The sequence below is a fragment of the Microcebus murinus genome, chromosome 12, assembly GCF_040939455.1.
Source record: "Microcebus murinus isolate Inina chromosome 12, M.murinus_Inina_mat1.0, whole genome shotgun sequence".
NCBI classification, from domain to species: Eukaryota; Metazoa; Chordata; class Mammalia; order Primates; family Cheirogaleidae; genus Microcebus; species Microcebus murinus.
The window spans coordinates 60,229,769-60,251,979 of NC_134115.1; positions in this window are offsets into that span (position 1 = coordinate 60,229,769).

The window sequence follows — 22,211 nt, forward strand, 5'->3', positions numbered from 1 at the left end:
ACCACCCTAACAAATCCCCTGTTTGTACTTCCTTCAGGGTATGTGTATGTGTGCAAATGCATCTTATCCACATGTTACATAGTAGGCTGCTCACACAGTTTTATATCATGCTTTCGTTTCAGCTCCTGTTATATCCTTCTTTTCTTTTTTTCTTTTTTTTCTTTGAGACAGGCCCTTGCTTTGTTTCCCAGCTAGAGTGCAGTGGTGTCGTCACAGCTCACAGCAACCTCAAACTCCTGGGCTCAAGCGATCCTCCTACCTCAGCCTCCCAAAGTGCTAGGATTTCAGGTGAGCCACCTCGCCCTGCCCAGCCTCCTAAGCTTTGTTTCATTCCATTATAAAGTCCCTTATTTTATGAATGCATTCAACTCCATTAGGGGGACATGTATGATGTATTCAACTAGTCACCTCTTGTTATATTGAGTAGGTTCTCATTTTTATTATAGCATTTATGATTCTTAAAAATTACTAGCTTTTGCCCAATGCCTTCATAATTTCATCTCAGTACCACTTGGAGATGTTTGGCCACCTCAGGTCCATGTGCCCAGAGAGGAGCAATCTCAAAGTAGCGGGACCACAAACGTTGTTCCCGTGAGCTAAGGAGCTTGCACCAGAGGGTAAATAAGTGCACTACTTCCTCAATGTCTTGCCATGAAAAATGTCACAGAACTAAACAGTCTGCTTAGTGACAGTCATATGCATTCTCAGGCAAGCTTCTTATTCCAAGATTTTGCAGACCAGCACTGATCTGCAGGTGGCATTTTGAGTAGCACTTGTTTGTGCAGCTTCATTAAGCACCATGGGTTCATTATGGAAAGTTTGCACCTGGGTGGATTTGTGGTTGGGTTTTGGAAGAGAATAGCAGTCCCTGCCACAAGCCTGGCACTGTGCGATGGCCTTCACGTGCAGCAGCACGCATGGTGCCCCATCCCGCAGCAGCGGTCCTGCTGCTCTCGTGCTCCTGAGGGCTTGCTTCATGTTTGCCCCAGTGGCTCATCCGCAGGGTACAGGTCTCCCGTGCATTGCTGTGTGTAAGCATGACAGCCAGGGCCACCAAGACAATTGTACTGGTGGCGTATGTCATAGGCCCCTTAGGGTATTGTTAAAAACAGTAATTTTACAGTTGAATTTCAATTATTGTTAGAAAAAAGGAATAAGACCATGCAGTGAAGGGAGGATTTTAAGGTTTTTAAGCTGAAAAGTGATGTGGTCAGGTTTGCATTTTGGGAGCAAACTACTCTATGAGAATGGATCAGAGGGAGTGAGACCGGAGGTGGTGGCTCCACTCGGAAGGTCGAGACTAGGGCAATAGGCAGGGCTGGGAGGCGATAAGATCAGCTGCAAGTCTTCCTGCTCCCTGCTGCCACAGTCTGGCCATACTCGACTTTGGGCTTGGTCTTGTGGCTTACTTTGGTCAATGGATTGGGGTGGAAGCAACATAATGCCAGTTCTGAGACTTAACCTTAAAAGGCATCACGTATTTCTGCTCTCCTTACGTACCTGTTGTCACCATGAGAAGGACCTGTCCAGCCAGCCTGCTGACCCCAGGAGGATGGAAGACATGTGGAGGGGAGCTGCCCACCAGTTTGTAGACTCCTAAACAAGGCCAGCCAAGGTCAGTAGAGCTACAGGGCCCTGGGAAGAAATACCTATTGTTGTAGCCACTGACCCTCTGGGGCTGTTTATTACGCAGCTGTGCTGCAATGGGTGACTGATACAATGGGCATGGAAAGAAGTGAACAAAGCCATGAAACACTCAGGAAAGCAAATGGAGTTGCTGGTCATTCGGGTGAGTGGCGTGAGACTAAGAGAGAGCCTCAGAGAGTGTGGGCTTTGGCTCAGGGACCTGGGTGGCTAAAGGTCCAGTGCCTGGGCTAGAGAACAGAGAAGGAGAAGTGACCACCCATATTAGCCTTATGCCAACAGCACCCTCGCCTTCCCCTCCCTGATCCTTTCTTTCTCCTTGTGTCTGGGGAAGGCCAGTGCCTGCATCTGCCAGGACAAGCCCCTCAGGAGCTGAGTCACTGTGTGGGATTATTCTCACCCTTGCCACACGCAGCTGCCCCCTCAGGCCTGCAGCTCTGTCAGAACTTCTCTCTCAGTACAGACCCACTAAGACAACCCCCAATTTGGACAAGGGGGGAACCAGATTTCCCAGCCTTGGGGGCCAACTCAAGAAAGGCCCACAGATTTCCCAGGGCTTCCTGCAAAGAGAGCAGTGGGCATCTTGTTACTTTCATGTACTTAAAATACCTGCCTTTGCAGCAGTGAAACTGCCCAAAATACTCACTTCTTTATTTCCAGCTAGAGAAATTGAACTCAATTTGCATTGGATAATTATTTTCAATTAAGTGATAACAATCCTGTTTTGTGCAAAAATAATCTTGTCCAAAGGCCAAACAGTTTATCCTATCCAAGAAACAGGGAGGCAGTGACAGGAGGAGGCCTATTAGCATGCTCGCAGTGCCATGGCTGGAGGGATGCCCCAGACAAGTCCCTCGTGGGGGGCCTCTGGCCCTTGGGCCAGAAGGGACCATTGACTTGGTTTGCCCTTTGACTCTCCCTGCCCTGCAGCCGCTCTTGCTGCTTTGGACAAGACGGGAGCTCCTCCTGACAGCTGCAAGTGGTAGAAAAGGCAGCTGGTCAGAGAAGGGCCCAAGAGCTCTGGACTAGCTGTCTGTCTGTGGACATGTCATCCCTCCTCTGGCCTCAGTATCCCCCTCTGTGCAGAGGGTAAGATGTATGGGGACTGTTCCAGCTCAGACGTGATTCTGTCCTGGCCTCCACAGCTACCCATATCTGAAGCCTGGTTTTCTATAAATGAACCAGCCTGGCAGCCAAGCCCCACTTCCTGCGTGTTCTGCCTGCTGCTGAGGCAGAGCTGCACCCCTACCAGGGGGATGGAGCAGGAGTAGGTTCTGAAGCCTCATTCAGGAGCCGCTTGTCTAAGCCTGCCTGTGTGTTCAGGAGCAGACAGCTCCCAGCAAGCGGCTTTCAGGAGCTGGAGCACTGAATTCTAAGATCACAGGGAGAGAACCCCCAGGCTGGGACCACCTGCCGTGTTGTCACTGGGCATGGGCCCACACATCTGTGGCAGTGGAGAGCTCATGTCCTCCCCAAAGCCCCATTGCCACATCAGCCCTTGTGGGAGGCCTCCCTGCCCTCCTGAGTGGTCTCTCCTGTCCACCCCCTCTGCCAACTTCAGTCACTTCCCAACTGGGACTTGAGGTCAAGTCTAAAGTATATATTCAGGTTGTTCACTTAGCCGTATGGGCAGCAGAGCTATAATCCTGCAAGCCCAGCTCTATCCATCCCTCCACACACCCGCCGACACTCAATATTGCACACGATGGTCACAATGTGTGCAGGTTGTTTGGAGCCCATTTTTGCTCTCAACATTATTTGGTAAACATTGTGTATCTCTTCATAGAGCCCCATGGGCCCCGTCATTCTCATTGTTTTATGGTGATGTCATACTTCCTGCACACAATTGTAGTTGCTCACATTCCTCCGCAGTCTTCTCTACCATAGCACATCTGGGCAGCCCCCTGCCCATCAAGCACGGCTCTCCAGCTGCCTTCCTTTCCTTCCTCCTGTTGCTGCATTTCCATTGCCAGCCTAAAGGCAGATGTGTTTATGGCCAAGTGCTATACCCATTTAAAGACTCTTCTTTAAATGCATACACTCCCATTCACACTCAAACGTGATTAGATTTATCAACAACAAAACACACAGCTCAGAAACCTCTTCCCCAAGTGGCAGCCAAATTGCCCAGCTAAGGCGGGCTCAGAGCTCTCTGCAGGTGGCAGCGGATCCCCTCAGCCCCCAGCAGCCTCCCACCTACCGGCGTCCTCCCCCAGGGAGGCCCAGGGGACAATGTGGGAGACAGTGAGGCAGCCACGACAGTGTGCACAGGACCGTGCTTCTGCACAACTCTCTTGGGCCCTGAAAAAGGAGAACGGTGTTTGTAGCCTCTGTGTTGTGCGTGGCTTGGGGTTAAAGGTGTGGCTAATATTTTTTTTTTTTTTTTTTTTTTGAGACAGAGTCTCGCTTTGTTGTCCAGGCTAGAGTGAGTGCCGTGGCGTCAGCCTAGCTCACAGCAACCTCAAACTCCTGGGCTCGAGTGATCCTTCTGCCTCAGCCTCCCGAGTAGCTGGGACTACAGGCATGCGCCACCATGCCCGGCTAATTTTTTATATATATATCAGTTGGCCAATTAATTTCTTTCTATTTATAGTAGAGACGGGGTCTCGCTCTTGCTCAGGCTGGTTTTGAACTCCTGACCTTGAGCAATCCACCCGCCTCGGCCTCCCAAGAGCTAGGATTACAGGCGTGAGCCACAGCGCCCGGCCTAATATTTTTGATATATTAACTGATGTGATATATTCTATAAATATGAATTTACATGGAAAGCTATTTATAGTGTGTGTTGCTAAGTGAAAATCAAAATTACAATTCATATAATCCCATTCTTGGGGAAGAAAAGAAAACCTACCTTCCTGTTCCAATCGTCCTATTGTTATTTACGTGGAAAAATGAGGATGGGGTAGTCCAGACAAGTAACTGGTGTGAATCTCTGTGCCCAGCACTTGGAATGTCTGACACTGGGGTGCCCAGTGCTGTGTGCTGTGCATCCACACCGGAGTTCTTTTCCACTCGGTGGTGGCAGTGCCCCTTGCACACCTCTGGCACACAGCGTGCCCTCGGCCAGGTCGGGCCGAGAAGCCCGAGAGGAGGAAAGAAACAAGAGACCATCTGAGCCACTGTATCTCTTAAGTACAGTTTTCTGTATTCAAATTAGACAGCACAATCTCCATGAATAAAATTACAGTTCCCAAAGGAGCAGGCCCAAGTTAAACGTGTAAGAGGCCGTCACCAGGCGGGGCTGGCTGTGAGAATTGAGCTCCGGTGTCATTCGTGGTGTGGTTCTGCTACTATGTGAGGGGCAGTGGGATAAGAGAAGCATGAGCCACACTCACCCCTGGTCTCTGAGGCTCTGGGTCCTCAGACTGGCTGGGTGCCAGGGATCAGGGCCACCCAGGGCGCTGACCAGCCCTCTTGAGGGTCAGCAGAGCCTCTCTGACTGACACAGTCCCAAGCTCTTCCCTGGCCCCAGGTCCACCACTGCCCATCCGGGTGACCTTGATGAGCGCTGCAGGTGGGGTCCCCAGCCCTGACGTGGAGTTTAGGGAGGAGGACCCTTGGGACCAATGCCTGGGCAAGGGAGGGCAGGGGGTGGGAGTGGGCAGAGGGAAAAGTCTAGCTGCCCCCGTGGCTTAGCAGCTGGGACTGACCCCATGGGGACGCCTGGTGGCTAGAATGTCCTTCCAAAGGTGCTGCGTTGTAGTTTCACGTGGAGATGGCCAGGCCTTTGTACCACCACATTGGTGGGTTACCAGATGTGGGCTGTCCTGGGAAGCCCGTGACATTGGGCCAGGTGAATTTATGCTGCTGAGGCCATCCTGAAGGGCTGGCTGCTGAAGGCCATGTGCTGATGACCTGCCCAGCCGCTGGGCAGCACGTCCTCCGGGGAAGGGGAGCTGGGCGGGTGGCAATGACTGATGCTCCCGGGGGCTGTGTCAGTCCCATGGGATAATATTGCCCCTGCCTCAGTGGCCCCGGGGGAGAAAGAAACCATCCAAATCATTTAGCTCAGAGCCTGGCACACAGTAAGTGCTTCAAAAATGCCAACCACTCTTGTCAGTCCCTCTCCTGACCCGACACAGGGTGACCTCCCCCCTCCCTGATCCTCGCACCCTCCCCAGCACCCAGCAAGTGTCCAGCCTCCCTTGCACACCTCCACTGACAGACAGATCACTACTTCCCAAGCCAGCCCAAGGAACCATCAAACAGCTTTTTATAATATTGTGGTAAAATATACCAAACATAAAATTTACCATTTGAATCATTTTTAAGTGTACAGTTCAGTGGCATTAACCACATTCGCATTGCTGTGCGACCATTACCACTTCCCATTTCCAGAACTTTTTTCCCCAAACTGACACTCTTTACTCATCAAACAATAACCCCTCATTCCCTGTCCCCCAAGCCCCTAGCAACCACCACACCACTTTCTGTCTCTATGCGTTTGACTACTCTGGGTATCTCATATGGGTGGACTCATATGGTATTGTCTGTTTGTGTCTAGCTCCATTTCTCTTAGCTTAATGCCCCCAATTTTCATCCATGTTGTAGCACGTGACAAGATTTCCATCTTTTTTTTTTTTTTTTTTTTTTTGAGACAGTCTCGCTTTGTTGTCCAGGCTAGAGTGAGTGCCGTGGCGTCAGCCTAGCTCACAGCAACCTCAAACTCCTGGGCTCGAGAGATCCTTCTGCCTCAGCCTCCCGAGTAGCTGGGACTACAGGCATGCGCCACCATGCCCGGCTAATTTTTTTTATATACATGTCAGTTGGCCAATTAATTTCTTTCTATTTATAGTAGAGACGGGGTCTCGCTCTTGCTCAGGCTGGTTTTGAACTCCTGACCTTGAGCAATCCGCCCGCCTCGGCCTCCCAGAGAGCTAGGATTACAGGTGTGAGCCACCGCGCCCGGCCCAAGATTTCCATCTTTTTAAAGGCCGAATAATATTGCATGGTATGTATATATCACATCTTGTTTATCCATTCATCTGTTGATGGACACTTGGGTTTTTTTCCACCTTTTAGCTATTATGAATGATGCTGCTATAAACACTGGTTGATATACAAGTATCTGTTTGAGTCCCTGCTTTCAATTCTTTTGGGTATATACCCAGAAGTGGAATTGCTGGACCATTTTTATTTTATTTTTGAGACAGCATCTTGCTCTATTTGCCTGGTCTAGAGTACAGTGGTGTCATCCTAGCTCAGAGCAACCTCAAACTCTTGGGCTAAGTGATCCTCCTGCCTCAGCTTCCCCAGTAGCTGGGACAGGCACAGGCACGTGTCACTATGCCCAACTAATTTTTTTTTTTGACAGGGTCTTGAACTCCTGGCCTCAAGTGATCCTCCTGCCTCTGCCTCCCAAAGTCTAGAATTACAGACATGCGCCACTGCATCCAGCCTAAGCTTAGTTTCTTGAGGAACCGCCGTACTGTTTCCACAGTGGCTGCGCCGTGCTCGTTGAGCGGCTCTGACTATGAGAAAGCTTTCTCCTCCATCGCGCTGGACTCTGCATTCCCATGACCTCCCACTGGCCCTGGCTTTGCCCTGGACAGCCCTGCTGAGTCTTTGAGTCTTAATCCAGCACGGCAGGTCCCCCGGTTCCCGGGCCCAGGGTGGCGGTCACACTGCCCCCTTCACAGAGGCACAGTGGCAGAGAAAACCCTACGGAGGGAAGGGGGAGGGGAGTCGCAGGGTCAGGGACAAGCTCTCTGTGGCACTTGGAATGAAACCCATGCCCCTTAGCCCACCCGCCACTCCCCCGAGCCCCTGCCTGCCTCCTCTCACCCACCCCAGCCTCCGGCCACCCCTCTCCTCTCCTCAGGGCACCCCCTGCTAACAAAGAAAATAATTCTCCTAGGAAATGCTGAAGGCATTTGAAGAGGTGACAGACTTAAAATCGTTACTTGGCTCTGTCAGTTTAACAGGTGAGACAGAAATTTCCTTTGATACTCGAAAATCTTTAAGTGTCTAACCTCCATTCCTGAAGGGATTGACCGTGTGGCTTCCTGATTTTACTGTCCTGAGACATGTCCACCTGTGTGGGACCCACCCCAGTGGGAAGGTGTTTGGGAGGGGACGGGGGAGGAAGGACACCATGACCGCCCACCACGACAAGTAAAGCAAAACCAACCTCACGCCAGTGGCACACAGTGGTGGCCACTCTCCGCCACTCGCCCCCAAAGGCAGCTGCCCCAAATGCTGAGTGCGTGTTCTCCCAGTTCTCCCACTGCGACAGTGCCACAGCGGCTTCCAGCGCCACGGGAAGGACTGGGCTTTCTGCCGCAGGATGGGGGCGCTGGTCCAGTCACAGGCGTGCACCCGCACAGAACAGCCACGGCCCACACTCGGCAGGCCTCCTTAAACGTCTCCCCTACGGCCACTTGCCTCACGCCAGCCCCTGCCATCCACAGCGGGGCTGGAAAGGCTGAGCGTCTGCCGGGGGATCCCGGACGCAGCTGGGGAGGTGTGAGTTCCAGCTCTGGCTTTCCCACCAAATGCAGGCTCCTCCTCTCTCCTCGTTTAGGAACCAAGAGGTTAGTAGTGGTAATCTCCAAATTTTTCTCTATATATGAATTTTCCTTTATTCCTGGCTTTGTCACAGCCCCTGGTGGGGGAGTGGGGGAAGCCAACATGAACGGTATGTGACGACCCTGTCCTCACTGAGCCCAAAGTTTGGACAAAGGGATGAAATATGGGTGTGAAGACCACAGGGTAGGAAGGAGACTGGATGTGACCCAAGGAAAGTTCTAGAAGCTCTAGAAGTTCTAGAAGGGGAGAGTCCTCTCGGCCTGGGGAGACCAGCTGCTTCCCGGAGGACGCAGGATGAGCCCTGAGCCTGTAAGATTTGGGGATGTGCACTGCTGAGATGGAAGGGGAGAAATAACACGGAGGACAGGTGGGAGACTTGGCTTCCCTCAGCCAGGCCAGCAAGGTGGCCAGCAAGGGCATCCAGGCGAGAAAACACATTGAGTTTATCGGTGCCCAGTACTGTGCAGCAGGGAAGAGAGGCCGCTTTAGGTTTGTTCGTTTCACGGAGCCAGTGTGTGAATCAATGATTTTTTGTGTCGGCACCTGGTCTTCAGCCACAATAGGGGCTTGTTCTGATGGTGGCTCGAATGATGGGGTAGGATCCTCAGAAGGAGAAGCTGACGTGCTGCCTTCCACGTGGGAGTCCTGAGTGGGGCTGGCCTGCACCTTATTTAATGTTAAGAACATTGCAGGAGATTTGGAAAAGAGAGAAAAGGAAAAATGAAATTACCCCCAACCATCTCTTAATACCTGAGATATCTGGTGTGTTTCCGCCTGGTGTTTTCCCAGAGTGTGAGCTGCTGTGTGTGTTACTGCCACATCACATGGCAGGGATCGTGCTGTCCATGGATATTTCTATCCTGCTTTTCCCGCATGTGTCCTCCCCCCCTCAATAATACCTCTGTACCCATCAGCTATTGCTGCATAACAATCCAACTCAAAGGTGAGTGGTTTAAGACGAACAAGATTTATTATTGCTCATGAATCTATGGTCAAGTCTAGGCCAGGCTCGGCTCATCTCGACTGGGGTTGCTTATGTGTCTGTGGTCAGCCGGTGGGTTCGCTGGTTGGTCTAAGGTGGCCTCGTTCACATGACATGGCAGGTCATGGCCTGGGCGGCCAGGTGACTGCGCTACGTGTCCACACTCCATCCCATTCTACTGGTCACGGCGAGCCGCAAGACCAGCCCAGAGTCAGACTGGAAGGGACTACAGATTTCAGGGTAGGGACACAGAGACAGGGAGGCCAGTAATTGTAGCATCAATCACTGCCCTTAATCGGCCCTAACTCCTAATTTTCACAGCTGCCATTTTTGATAGCAATCAAGTTTTTCATAGATGTACCACATTCCACAGATTATTGTTAAATATGCATGCCCCACATTTAATTTGTTTAAAATTTTTCTTTAATAACACTTACATGGGCTGGGTGCGGTGGCTCACGCCTGTAATCCTAGCACTCTGGGAGGCCGAGGCAGGCAGATTGCTCGAGGTCAGGAGTTCGAAACCAGCCTGAGCAAGAGCAAGACCCTGTCTCTACCATAAATAGAAAAAAATTAATTGGCCAACTAATATATATATAGAAAAAATTAGCCGGGCATGGTGGCACATGCTTGTAGTCCCAGCTAGTCGGGAGGCTGGGGCAGCAGGATTGCTTGAGCCCAGGAGTTTGAGGTTGCTGTGAGCTGGGCTGATGCCATAGCACTCACTCTAGCCTGGGCAACAAAGCAAGACTCTGTCTCAAAAAAAACAAAAACAAAAACAAAACACTTACATGAACAACTTGGTAAAGCCTTAAACTTTGAGGTCAAGAAAAGCAAGGTTTTGCACCTTGAATCAAAAACCCAAGGTTAAGTGAGAAAATTGTGCCCCTTAGAAGCAGTGCCACCTGCAGATCCTGCTAAGTTCCTCATCAGACCAAATCCAAATGTGTCAGACCAGGATTCTCAGACCAACTCTGAGTTCTGGCTGTTGAAATCACTTTCCAAGCCGGGTGTGCTGGCACACACCTATAGTCTCAGCTACTGGGGAGACTGAGGCAGGAGGATTGCTTAAGCCCAGGAGTTCCACCCTATGGTGAGCTATGATCGTACCTGTGAATAGTTGCTGCACTCCAGCCCAGGAAACATAGAGACCAGTTCTTAAAAAAAAAAGTGTCACTTTGCATCTCTGGGCCTCAGTTTCCCCATCTATAAAACTGGAGGGTTAGACTAGAACAGTCTCTCTCAAATGATGTTGCTCTGGTCTAAAAGCCAAAAAGATGCCAGTGACAGTTTTCTTAAATGTATTTTTAAATACATAAGAAAAGCACAAGGCACATCTGTCTTGTTCTCTGGAGTGATCCGCCTTAAGAAACATCGTCGTGTGCAGAGCAGGGGCCCGGCGCCAGCGGCCGCCCCACCGCACGGGCAGGGCGATGTCAGATCTGTGTATCCAGGCACGGGCGACACGTGCCAGGCAGCATCACAAGGCTGTGGATGATTTCTGGCCTCTGTTCTGTGTCTTGTCTTGTAATCCCAACATGTATTTGTGACCTTGTTCAATGTTCATTGTCTGTTAAATGCACTACACAAATTTAATTCCCATGGTTTGCAGCTGAGCAAAGGAGGTTTTAAAAGAAAGTTGTGTGTGTTCTCGCTTACGAGCTCTTGTTATCTTTCTTAAAAAGCTCCATGGACCAAATAAGTGGACTCCAAGCACCCTTTGATCTCTAACAGCCTAGAGATGAGGTGGGGAGGGGGTGCCTCCTTTCTTTCCCCCAGTCAGATTCAGAGGTCAACAGTCTTCACAGACTGGACCTGGGCAGGGTTACCCAGTAGCACAGCTTAGGGGCCACTGCTTATGATGGCATCCGGCACCAAAGAGGCCCTGGGAGTAGGATTTTTGGCAATGTTCTGGTTACAGACTTCCTGCCTATTCTGCCTGGAGAGGTCTTTCTTACTCTTTATAGTAGGTATACGGTTTTGTTAGCAAATTTCCTTGGGAGAATTGCTCCTCCCCTACCATGAGGCTGTCAATCATGGTGGCTCCAACCTTGGCCTTCTGAGGATCCCAGAGATCACTGTGCCCCACCCCTCACCACAGTGATTGGTTCAGAGGTGGGCATGTGACTCAAACAGCCAATTGGAATTCTTCTCTGGGATTGTTATTTTAGTCCATGGGAGAAAGGAGGGTTCCGTAGATTGAATAGTCTTGCTGTGAGGTCGTGTATCTGGCTGCCCACCACCAGCACTAAGAAAGAAGAAAGAATTCACGGAAAGAAGAAAGCCAAGCAGAGCCAAGAGATGGGGAGTGAGAGATAAGGCCCTGACAACAACACTGCCTGAGCTCATGCATCCAGCCATGCGTGGCTGCCCCTAGACTTCTACATTTCAAGAGCTAGTAATTGCCTTGATTGCCTAAGCTCCAAAGAGTTAGGTACCTCACTTGCAACCAAGGGTCCTTGAAGGCCCACTCAATAGGTCTACCATGTACAACTGTGCAGGTTCACACTGTGTAACAGGAAGGGACACCCCTGGACTCACACAGTGCACAATCTTTTCAGCTGAATGCAGTACAGTGCTCAGTCTTCACCTCCTCTCAGAAGGCTTTCCTGATTTCCCCGGGCAGAGCCAATCACTCCCTTCTCTATACTTCTAAGAATCTTGTAAAAATATATGCATGGGCCTCATCCCTCTGTGTTGCAGTTTACTTACCTACACACATGCCTGTCTCATCAGACAGGGATAGGAACTAGATCTGATTTATCACTGTTTCTCCAGTACCAAGCCAAGAAAGTGCTTAGGTGTTTATTGAGTGGATTGTAATCAAATCTCACTACAATGAGCAATTGGGATGCCCCATCTAGTTTGTTATTAAGAAAATTCTCCTCGTGATTGCCATAGAAAAGTACTGTAGAGTCAGAGTCGGCAAATTTTTTCTGTAAAGGGTCGGAGAGTAAATGCTGTAGGCTTTGCAGGCCACGCATGTGGTCTCCTTCACAACTACGCACCTGCTGTTGAGTAGCAAGAGCAGTTTTGTGGCAAAAGCAGCCACAGACAATGTGCAAATGAACGAGTATGGCTGTATTCCAGCGAAACTTTACTTATGCACATTGAAATTTCTTACAATTTTCATGTATCACAAAATATTATTCATATTTTGACTCATTTACAAATGTAAAAATCATTCTTAGCTCCTGAGCCACACAAAAATAGGCACTGGGTTTAGTGCCCCCGGTGTAGATGGTCACTGGGCATCTCCCTTCTCAGGGCATGCCAGGTGTTGGCGTCCCTCCCCTGACCGTGAGTCCTGGAGCGGGCTGCTGTCGCCTGGTGCGGCGGCCTCGGCCTGCACCTGCCCTCACTATGCAGTTTGGAGTTGGGGGCAGCTCCTAGGTGGCTCACAGGCTCACCATATGTCAGGCCAGGAAGGGCCTGTGTGACCACACCACGGGGCTGGGTGTGCTGATCTCTGGGGACCTTTGCACCAAATCACCCAGAGGTGGCAAGAGGAGGCTGATTTTTTCCCCATTTTTAATTTATTTTTTATTGAGGAAAAAAAAATATATATATATAATATGTAAGCATAAATCTCTACCATTTTTAAGTGTACAGTGCAGTGGTGATAAATACATTTATATTCCTTTTTGTTTTCCCTTCATCCTCCCACTCCTCCTCCCATTCCCAGCTGGTAACCACCATCTACCCTCCACCTCCACGAGAGCCACTGTTTTAGCTGCCACATAGGAGTGAGAACATGTGACATTTGTCTTTCTGTGCTTGGCTTATTTCACTTAATATAATGACCTCCAGTTCCATCCATGTTGCTGCAAAGGACAGGATTCCTTCTTTTTTGTGGCTGAATAGTACTCCATTGTGTATATGCACCACATTTTCTGTATCCATTCATCCGTGGATGGGCACTTAGGTCGCTTCCATATTCTGGCGGTTGTGAATAGGGTTGCAATGAACAGAGGAGTGCGGATGAATCACGCATTGATTTCCACGCAGGAGGTTTATTTCTTAAGCCCTTAATCTCCAGGTGCTGCTTACATTCACACACCACCATACATTTGGCTCTTGGTCGCACCCACCACCCCTCTCCCCAAATTCTGCCAAGCTGGTCCTTAGGACAGTGGCCCTTCCCTGTCACCCCCAGGCTGAGGTCTCTGACATGCTGTGGGCCTCACTTTCCGGGGGGCGCCCAGCCCCATGCAAGCTCTGCCCACAGGGCCACGAAGGCTCCTTTGCACAGGGCCTGTCTCGGGGGCTCAGACAGCGCCACACACATCCTCTCCATCTGCGGGAGATAGCAGATGTGCACTTAAAGAAAGGAATGCATACATATTTAATGATTTCGTTTAAGTAACTGGGCAAATATTCATTTTCTTAAAATGTTAATACATAATTAACTGATAATGAAATTAATTGGGTAAAACAGTCTAAAAATAATGCAGTGCTTATTACATGAGGGAATATAGCCACATCAAAAGAGGTTTAATTGTCCCAGAGACCACCAAGTCCCCAGAAGCAGAAAAGGGAAGAAGGTCTTTGCAGCCACGGAACCAGGGCCCTGAGCGGGGGCTCCCTGTCCACCCGCAGGAGTGGAGAGAGGGGCGTGCAGATGGTCTCGTGCAAGCCACCGATTCCGCAATGTGACAGTGGACTCAGAGAGCGTCCCAGAGTCCACTCCCAGCCCTCACACCACCACCTATTCAAAACATCAAAAAAGAAAGAAAAGAAAAGATCTACTACAGTTACCCTTTTGTTAGATTATAAAAGAGAAGGCTTGGAGAGACCTCACTCACTCCGCTTCCTCCACCAAGTGCTGGACCCCAGGCTGGACGCTGCAGGGAGGCCTGCGGGGGTGGGGGGTGGGTCTTTCCTCTGGGGAGGTCTGGGGTGTTTGGGGAAAGGACACAAAATCCCCGTGACAACTGCAAAAAGTGAGCATGTGGGGGCAGAGAGGAGGCAAGGTGGGGGAGGTGTCCCAGAGGAGGTGGCTTTGACAGGTGCCAATAGGGGAGGAGGCAGGGAGGCGTGGGCCTCTCAAGACAGCACAGCAGGGTCTTGTGTGGCTGAAACAGGACTGGCAAGGGCGTGTTGAGAGATGAGGCTGGACCAGTGGGCTGGGGGAAGGGGTCCCAAATGCGAGGGAAAAGCAGCTCTGGGTCCCACTAGCGGCCCTGCCTTTTATTATTAATCTCTCTTGTGAATTCAGGTGGGGAAAGGTCTGCTGAGAGTCATGCCAGAATTCACAGGAGAAAGATTCTGTAATTTCTTTTAGCTCTGTGACTCTGGACAAAGTATTCAGTATTAATGCAGTTGACCATGACGTCTTCTGTGTGCGCGACTGACAGACCAAATTACCTTTCCTTATCTCCTGGGGAGAAAAAAGGACCATTTACTTGACATATTTCATAATCATTTCACCTGCTTGCCCCCTACGGAGAGTGCTGGTGACCTGGCTCCCCCCATTCCCGCACGATGCAGGAAGCATGTCGTCTAATAAGCCCAGTTTCTAAAGAATGTTTTTAATCTTGGAATAGTGAGCGTGATTTTCGATTGTATTTTTAATTCTCTATCTGCTTTTTTCAAAGCGCAGGCTTTCATTCTAATTCTCATCTCAGCTCATCAGAGCCCAGAGGAGCTTGGACATCCTCCACTCCATGTCCTTGTTTGGCCTTTCACAGGTGAGGCCCAGAGAGGTGCAAGCATGGGGCAAGGTCACCAGCGGGACAGAGGGGCAGGCTGGGGGCTCAGAAGCCAGGGCTCTGCCCTCGGTGCCCGCTGGGCACAGTTCTCTAGCTGAAGGCTCGTAAACCCCCAGCCTGGGCAAATCCCCAGAAGCATTTCTTTCTTTCTTTTTTTTTGAGACAGTCTCATTTTGTTGCCCGGGCTAGAGTGCTATGGCATCAGCCCAGCTCACAGCAACCTCAAACTCCTGGGCTCAAGCAATCCTCCTGCCTCAGCCTCCCGAGTAGCTGAGACTACAGGCATGCGCCACCATGCCCGGCTAATTTTTTTCTATATATTTTTAGTTGTCCAGCTAATTTCTTTCTATTTTTTTAGTAGAGACAGGGCCTCACTCTTGCTCAGGCTGGTTTCAAACTCCTGAGCTCAAATGATCCACCCGCCTCGGCCTCCCAGAGTGCTAGGATTACAGGTGTGAGTCACTGTGCCCAGCCCATTTTTTCTTAATTATGATAAAATACACATAAAACATCTACCATTTTGGCCAGTTTGAAGTGTACAATTCAGTGGCAGTAAGTACATCACGTTGTTGTGCTACCATCATCACCATTCACCTCCAGAACCCTTTTCATCTTAGAGCTGAAACTCTGTTCCCGTAAATAGCTCCCCGTCTCTGTTCTCCCCCAGCCCCTCGTAACCCCCACTCTACTTCCTGTCTCTATGAATTGGACTCTTCTAGGTGACTCATGTAAGTGGACTCCTACAGTATTTGTCTTTTCGTGACTGGTTTATTTCACTTAGCCCGCTGTCTTCAAGGTTCATCCCCATCGTAGCCCGCGGCAGACTTCCCTTCCTTTCTAAGGCTCAATGTTATGCCACTTATGTATGTGCCACGCACGTCCTGTTTTTCCATTCGCCCATCCATAGACACAGGTTGTTTCCATCTTTTTCTACTGTGAATAATGCTACGAACAGAAATCTCTCTTCAAGACCTTGCTTTCAGTCCTTTTGAGTATATATACCCAGAGGTAGACATGTTGGATCATATGACGATTCTATTTTTAATTGTTTGAGCAGAAGCATTTTCTGAATTATTGGGAACCGCCCTTGCCCGGAGGCTCCTGGGCCTACCACGCTCCTTAGGTCTTCTCCCAGGGAAGGAAAAGCAGCTGTGGGGAGGGGCCTGCCCGCCTGCCCGGCTCTGTGAGGGCTGCTTCTGCAGATTTCTAGCCAGTGCTTCCTGGGGGCACCGACGCCCTGGCTCTGGCCCCTGCCTTTGGAAGCTGACGGGCCAGGACCTGCACACTCACATGAAATGTAGTAATAAGGGCCAGGGACCGTTCATGATGCGTCTCGTTTAATTCTCACCTCAACCCTGAGAGGTAGGGACAATTGTTACCCCATTTTACAGGGGACAGCATTAATGCTCAGATGTTAAATAATGGGTCCCAGAGAAGAAAAGCGGCCAGGCCCAGACTCCAGCCCAGCCCCGCCTGCTCTTTCCACTGCCTGAGCCGCCTCTGGGCGAGGAGATAGGAGTGTGTAGGAACAGGGACGGGCAAAACTGGTTCTGTCCGAGCACTTGGAAGGTTCCTGGGAAGAGGCTGAGTCTTAGCAGGACCTTGAAGGACGGGCAGACACTGGAAGGGGGAGAAGGCGGAGGGAACTGTGCCATGAGCCCCTTGGGTGGTTCTCTCTGCATTCAGACAAAGAAAGGTGATATATCTTAAATGTGGTGGAGATTTTTTTTAAAGACTATAACTCTAGATTAATAAATTTGAAAGATGTATAAAATGGATAATTTGTTATAAAAATAAATAGCTGTAAGATTGACTCAAAAAGGAGTAGAAAACATAAAAAAGGCCGTGGCAGCAATTGGAAAATTTTCACTTTCTGTATTACCATAACATTTTAACTTTTAATAATGCACATTTGTTACTTTTGGAATCTGAAAATAAGTATATGCAAATGAAATAGATACATTATCATGGAAAATATTTATGACATATTATTAAGTGTAAAAAGCAGATTGTGAACTGGTATATAGAGAGAATGACCTCCACTTACGTAAGTAAATATGTGAATGTGAGCTGAGTGAATATGTGAAAGGATACATACCAGAGTTTTACCAACAGTTACTCCTGGGAAGTAGAATTATGGGTGGCTTTCTTTTTCTATTATTTATGTTTTACCACTAAAGAAAAAAAAAACAATAAAAGTTGTATTCCTCTGCTAGCGATACCATAACAAAATACCACAGACTAGGTGGCTTAAATGACGGAAATTTATTTCTCACAGTTCTGGAGGCTGGAAGTCCGATGTTAAGATGCTGGCAGGCTTGGTTTCTCCGGAGGCCTCTCTCCTTGGCTTGCAGACGGCCGCCTTCTTGCTGTGTCCTCACAAGGCCTCGTCCCTGTGTGCATGCCTCCCGCGTGTCTCTCTTCTTATAAGGACACCAGTCATATTGCATGAACAGCCAGCCTTGTGACCTCATTTTACCTTAATTATCTCTTTAAAGGACCCATCTCTAAATACAGTCACATTGGAGGCTAGCTGGGCTTCAACCTATGAATTTTGGGGAAACACAATTCAGTCTACAGCAAAATTTAATTTGAAAAAGAGAAGTAAAGCTTGTTAAAGCTATGCTCTTGCTGAAAGAGACGGGCAGTTCTTGGTGTGAATTTTGTCAAAGTTTCATAGTTAATTTCTATGCTATGTAACCTTTCCCAGAGCTTAGAAAACTTAAAATTTTTCCAATTAATTTTACACAGTTAGCATAACTCCAATACCAAGATGTGATTTTTAAAAAGAACACAAGATAAAGTGCATCTATCTAAAATCAAGAGCCAACATCAAGCCAGTCACAATGGCTCACACCTGTAATCCTAGCACTGTGGGAGGCCGAGGTGGGAAGACTGCATGAGCTCAGGAGTTCCAGACCAGCCTGAGCAAGAGCAAGACGCCCCCCAACACCCAACCCCACCCCTTCTCTACAAAAAGTAGATCAATTAGCTGGGTGTGGTAGCATGCCCCTGTAGTCCTGGCTGCTCAGGAGGCTGAGCCAAGAGGATTGCTTCAGGCCAGGAGTTTGAGGTTGTAGCCACCACACTCTAGCCCAGGCGACAGAGCAAGACCCTGTCTCAAAAAAAAGAAAAAGAACCAACATCATACTAATGATAAAACACTAAACTCCAGTCCAGAGGAATTCAGATTAGAGTCAGAATTAAGACTAGGGAGCCCGGGCGCGGTGGCTCACGCCTGTAATCCTAGTACTCTGAGAGGCTGAGGAGGGAGGATTGCTTGAGGCCAGGAATTCGAGACCAGCCTGAGCAACATAGAGACACCCTGTCTCTACTAATAAAATAGAAAAAATCAGCTGGACGTGGTGTCATACACCTGCAGTCCCAGCTACTCGGGAGGCTGAAGCAGGAGGATCACTTGAGCCCAGGCATTTGAAGTTGCAGTGAGCTATGATGATGCCACTGCACTCTAGCCTGGGTAATAGAGTCAGACCCTGTCTCAAAGAATAAATAAATAAATAAATAAAATGTGAAAAACTCAGAATCAATAAAATACCATATATGAATAGGTGAAATTGTGAGAAATGCTGTCCTTGTAAAAAGCCATGGCGGAGCCAAGGCTTTCCAGGCATGATCCCAAAGGCAAAAAGCATAAAACATAGACTTGACTACATAAAATCAAAAAATCTCTTATATTGAAAAAGAACATTGAAAAGAGAAGGATGTGGGGGGAAATATTTGCAATGTGTGATAGACAAAGAACAAGTAGACTTGCTATTTAAAGAGCACTTACAAATCAAAAGTGAAAAAGAATGAACACTCCAAGATAAAAATGGACAAAGAACAGCAACAGGAAATTAATAAAAGAAGAACTAAAAATGGTTAAATATGTTAACTATATAAAACTATTTAGTAGTCAAATAAATGCAAATTAAAACTACAGTATGATACCTCTTTTAAAACATCAAATTGGCGGAGATGTGAAAATTGATAAAGGTGTTTGCAGGGACTGGAAAATAAAGATTCATATTATACTTCTGGAAGGGGCAAGATTGGCACACTGTTTCCCACTGTGGATAATAAGGTCTTGAAAACATGCACGCCTGTTGACCCAGCAGCCAACTTCTAGAATTTATCCTAAGGAAATAAATGAAAAGATCTAAAAGATTTATGTATGAGGCTGCTAATCACAGGGGAGAGTTTTAATTTAATTTTAATTTTTATCAAGTTATACATGCACATGATTTCAAAGGTCAAAAAATTCTGCAAGGTTTATTATGAAAATCAACAATTCCCTGAAGCTCCTGCCCCAATCACGGCCCCACTCTTCCATTTCAGTCCCAGAGATGCTGCCTTCCATCCTTTAGGTATTTACTGTATTTTCTGCAAATACTATGCTTATATTGCTACTTCTTGATTTTTCAGGTTTGTACATTGCATAGTGATTTGTCATTATGGAAGGGGAGAATTTAGCCTCTCATCAAACACCCGCATAACCCCCCCCAAATGCATTCACATACCTCTCCTCCCCCCATTCATACCCTCCAATATAGTTATTTGTAATTCTGATCAGATCAGTATTCATTATATGCCTTATTCTGACTGTAAATCTATTATCATATCAGCTAGATAGGACACTACACTACTATTTTCTTTTCCAGCACAACATGTTGTTTTCCTTGGAGTTAATAAACTGACCTGCTTTTATCATGTGTTTAACATTTACTAATTTTTATTACTAATTTAACCACAAAGTCTTTCTTTCAGAATTTTCAACATATTACTACTCCATTTTTTTCTGTTTTCTGCTGATGCTATTAAAAAACCCAGTGCCATTCTGATCTGTGATCCTTTGTATGAAATCTACTTTTTCTCTGCAAACTTATAGGATATTTTCTTTGTGCTGGATATTCATATTCTTCTACTCTAGGATATATGAAAAAAATATTTTTTAAAAATTACTTTCTTCCTTCTTTCTTCCTTCTCTGGAATTCCTATTACTCAGAGGTCAGACCTCTTGGACTTGTCCACTAATCTTATTTTTTATTTCCTCCTTCTTGGTGTTTTTTTTGTTTGTTTTATAACCAGGCTCACAGCTGACTTCTTGGTGGTTTTGTCCTTTTTGTGGTTTTGCTCTATGTTCTGGTAGATATCCTTCACTTCATCTTGCAGCCTGGATGGGAAGCACATCACTCAACCAGGTCAGATTCTCCTAGGAAATCTCTTGCCTGGAGGAAAAAGTCTAGTTGAAGTTTCTAGAAGAAAGGGGTGGAAGGAGAAGGTTGGGTATCTCTATATTCGACATTCAGTGTGCACATGGTCACTTAATGCTTGCCCTCTCTGTTTCAGAACAGCAGTGTGGCCCTGGCTTCTGCCCTAGACTCTCGAGCATAGAGACCCTCCTGCCTCACCCACCTTCCCGCCTAGAAGGAGCCTCCAGACTTACCCTAGGATCCAAGAGGGCTGGGGGTATCTGGAGATCTAATTTCCTCTCAAATGGTTTTCATTGTGACCCATTTTACTTTTCTCCTTCCCTCACCCACCTCATAACCCCAATTCTGGCTCCAAGGTCCTTGGCATACCTAGTTGCTGGGCCTCTGCATGATTCTGCAGTATAAATCAGGCTGCTTTTCAAATGTGGGATTTAGCTCTCTTGGGACTGCTAAATCCATCTACTTTCCAACTTCCAAAATGCTATCACTGATGAATTCTCTATTATTCTCCTCCTCCTTGTGGATTCATTTTTATTTAATCAGTTTTCTATAGTTTGGAGAGAAAGAAAAATTGCCCCAAGGTGAGGGTTTTGGGGTCCTAGCTTCATGTGGAAGGTCTCTGATTAGACTCCCCATCCTGGAGAATCCTGGGCCTCCACACAATGGCCTCAGCCCCCAGTCCTCTCAAAACACAGCTGTCCTTCAGCTCATTTAGTTAGAAGGCAAATACCCACAAGGCAAAGGAGTAACTCAAGTGTCCAATCTAAAGAGTTAAAAAATACAATAAACCCCAAAACAATATAAAGAAGTAGATAAAAAATACAAAATGGAAATCAATGAAATAGAAAACGAAAATACAATGGAAGAGACCAACAAAATCAAGAGTTGATTTTTTGAAAAGATAAAATAGATAAACCTCTGGGAAAATGGATTTAGAAAAGGAAAGATATACATAAATAACATCATGAATAGAAAGGGGAATATAACTATAGTTAAAACAGAGCTTTTAAGATAATAAGATAGCCAAATACATGGAGATTTTATCTTTTCATGTGACTATATTTACAAATAAAAACTTAATAGTATTAAAAAAAAGATAAGAGAATGTTAACAACTTTATGCCAACAAATTTGAAGACTTGGTACAAATAATCGATTCCTACCCAAACTGGAAGTTTTAAAAATAAAAATTTTCAATAGTCCCAAAGCTAGTATATTAAAGAAATTGAAGCAATAATTAAACATCTTCCCACAAAGAAAACTCAAGGCCAACATGGTTTTATACATAAATTCTAGCAACACTTCAAGGAATAGATCATCCTAATCTTATATGAATTCTTCCAGAGAACAGAAAAGTAAGGAATATTCCCAAATTTATTCTTTGAGGTCAATACAATATTAATGACAAAATTAGACAAGTACAGTGTGCAAAAGGAAAATTATGCGCCCATTTTTCTTGTGACTGTAGATGTAAAACCCTAAGTAACATATTATTAAAATTATCCAACTGCGTATAATAAAGACAGTGTACCATAACCAAGTTGGGTTTATCTCAGGTATACAAAGATAGCTTCGTATTAGAAAATCTATAAAGGTAATTTCCCACATTAATAAATTAAAGAAAAAAACCCATATGATCACCTCAATAGATGATAGAAAATGTATTTGATAGAAGTACATACTAATTTATGAAAAACCTCTCATCATATTGGAAATAGAAGGGAATTTCCTTAACTGAATAAAAAATCTAGGCCGGGCACGGTGGCTCATGCCTGTAGCCCTAGCCCTCTGGGAGGCCAGATAGATAGATAGGCAGGTAGATAGATAGATAAGAAAGATAAACTATCATTATTTATAGATGATATGATTTTCTACTGAGAAAACCCAAAGGAATCCACAGACCAACTATTAGTTAGCAAGATTTCTGGGTTTAAGATCAATAGGAAAAAGTAAATTAAATTCCCAGTCATTAAAGAAGCAACATCAAAGGTAAATAAATATGAAAATATGATCAACCTTAGTAGTTTCCTGGGAAGTTCAGATATAAACAAATGTATAGCATTTTATACCTATCAGATTAGCAAAATTTTTAAAAAATCTGACAACACCAAGTATTGGAGAAGAGGTAGCGTAA